At 37.8% G+C, this 2849-nt stretch overlaps 1 pseudogene across 1 annotated transcript; it reads left to right on the top strand.

Annotated features, from left to right (window-relative positions):
* The first annotated feature begins 1578 nt into the window (after positions 1-1578).
* LOC111523387 lies at positions 1579-2413 on the top strand (annotated as a pseudogene). The gene has a single exon (XR_003306948.1). The product of XR_003306948.1 is annotated as a 60S ribosomal protein L7 pseudogene (transcript).
* Positions 2414-2849: the final 436 nt, after the last annotated feature.

The following is a 2849-nucleotide window of genomic DNA, read 5'->3' as shown; positions in this document are numbered from 1 at the left end:
ACAAAAAAAAAAAAAAAAAAAAAAAAAACTTACTTTAGCAATTAAGAGCTTATAAAGTGAAAATGATCACCTATTACTTCCTTTGTATATATCAGATTTTGTTCATTTAATAACCTTATTGAACAACATATCGAGCACATACCTTGGGCCAGACACTGTGCTTCATATTGGCAGAACAAAGATAAGCAAGACACTAAAGTGATGTGGAAGAAGGTTTGGAAACTCTAATAGTGCCATGACATGATTTTATACGGGGATCAAAGGGCTACAGAGCAAGTGCATTCCTTCATGGAGGAAGGGTGCATGGTCAAGGCCGCATAGACTGTTTGAATCTTGAAAGATGCAATATTATTCTCTTGTTTGAAAAGAGAACTTGGAAAAAATGTCAGACAAGATTTACAAGTGGAAAAAGATACATTGGCATATATCAAGTACCTTCAAGTAGCTCAATATGACTGAAATTCAGGATGTTTGATGGGGAGGGACAAGGTAGACGGAGATAAGAGCTGGTAAGAGGACATCAAGTTGGTGTTCTGTCCTGGTGGTCCTTGCATGCCCTCGATTTTATTGAAGGCATTTAAATAGTTGAAATGAAACTATTTATTGAAAGCTTTAAATAGTTCTGAGAGATACTGAATAGGGGGGTGGCGGTGACATATTCTGCACATCCCTGATCAGGACAAGGAAAATACTAAGACTTCAGAAAAGGTTACCTGGAGGTCCAAAGATAAATTAGAAAATTTTTAGTGATGACAATACGTAAATTATGAAAAATCTAGCTTTAAAGGGAGAGATTACTGATGAAGTGTAAACCTCAGAAGAGGCAGGTTGGAAAATATTATAATTCACATGGAGAAAAACACTCTTCTCTTTTTGACTCCTACAGATTGAGACTTGTTTTTCTAATATTGCTAGTGAAATTAACAGTTTAATTCACTTTTTCATTTATGAGACGAATGCTCATGTAACATAGTAGCATAGTGACACTTGTTTGCCTTTGGATTTAATTTACATTGACAGCCTATTTGCCTGTTTTTACAAAAATTGAATTAGGTTGTCCATGTATAACACACAGTAAGTTTAATGAGGTTCAGACCTATCTCCCAAAGCTACCACTATGTAAAAAGTATTTCACTTGGGAAATTAGAATCTCTGTTGCTACCTTCATTAATCTGCAAGGGAAATTTGCTCTCCTTTGCATTACACATCTATAAGTGCAAACAGGATGATAAATAGTGATCTATCAGTTCCCAAAACAATTTACCTTAAATCATTTATGATTGCTTCCCACTTCTAGTTAGTTCACACAGAAGTACTGAGCAAATTCCCATACAAATTAGAGCCCTCGGGGTCCTCTTCACAAATACAAAGGCTTTTTGGTAACTATTTCACATAAACAGATGTAGAAGGATAGATCATGTAAAGGCAAGGAAAATAATCCTGGACGATTAATTACTAGGGAAAGAAAAAGCAAAAACGTGACTGGCACATCTAGTAAGAAAACTCTTTAATCATGCTCCCTACTCTTATATCAATTTATACGTTTTAAGTTACTCTTAAAATATATATGAAATTCTCCCTCTTTTTCCGGCTGGAACCATGGAGGGTGCCGAAGAGAAGAAGAAGAAGGTTCCTGCTGTGCCAGAAACCCTTAAGAAAAAGCGAAGGAATTTCGCAGAGCTGAAGATCAAGCGCCTGAGAAAGAAGTTTGCCCAAAAGATGCTTCGAAAGGCAAGGAGGAAGCTTATCTATGAAAAAGCGAAGCACTATCACAAGGAATATAGGCAGATGTACAGAACTGAAATTCGAATGGCGAGGATGGCAAGAAAAGCTGGCAACTTCTATGTACCTGCTGAACCCAAATTGGCGTTTGTCATCAGGATCAGAGGTATCAATGGCGTGAGCCCAAAGGTCCGAAAGGTATTGCAGCTTCTTCGCCTTCGTCAAATCTTCAATGGAACCTTTGTGAAGCTCAACAAGGCTTCGATTAACATGCTGAGGATTGTAGAACCATATATTGCATGGGGGTACCCCAATCTGAAGTCAGTAAATGAGCTAATCTACAAGCGTGGTTATGGCAAAATCAATGAGAAGCGAATTGCTTTGACAGATAACGCTTTGATTGCTCGATCTCTTGGTAAATATGGCATCATCTGCATGGAGGATCTGATTCATGAGATCTATACTGTTGGAAAACGCTTCAAAGAGGCAAATAACTTCCTGTGGCCCTTCAAATTATCTTCTCCACGAGGTGGGATGAAGAAAAAGACCACCCATTTTGTAGAAGGTGGAGATGCTGGCAACAGGGAGGACCAGATCAACAGGCTTATTAGAAGAATGAACTAAGGTGTCTACCATGATTATTTTTCGAGTCTCCTCAGCTTAATAAATAGTACCTGCTCTCAAAATGAAAAAAAAAAAAAAAAAAAAAAAAAAGAAATTCTCATAAAGTTCCCATAGGATAGCTCAGCCTAGCAGCTATGAGAGATTAAGAAATTTGCCTAAGCACAGTGCCTAAAGGAATGTACTTCTTTACAGACTCTCAGTATTTATGTGTAATTAAAGCAACTGCACAGTGAAAAAGGCGTAAGTGGCTATTCTTTTACACATATTCTACTAAAAAAGAAAAAAGAATTACATGGCACCCAGGTATATGAAATGGTAAGCTATTCTCTGAACCCAGGCATATCCTACTGCCAAATTCTCTTACCCATGTAAGCCAGCAATAGATAGGTAATTAATCATGTTTGGGTCGGCCTGTCTGGAAAAGGCCTAGAAGACAACTGAGAAAGCTGGAAGCAATAGGCTGCAGGCAACTGGTGAAATCAGACGTGTTTGCATTTCTCTCT

Source organism: Piliocolobus tephrosceles, chromosome 11 (assembly GCF_002776525.5).
Source record: "Piliocolobus tephrosceles isolate RC106 chromosome 11, ASM277652v3, whole genome shotgun sequence".
NCBI lineage: Eukaryota > Metazoa > Chordata > Mammalia > Primates > Cercopithecidae > Piliocolobus > Piliocolobus tephrosceles.
Note: the sequence above shows the minus strand (reverse complement) of the source record. Positions and strands in the feature narration are given on the sequence as shown.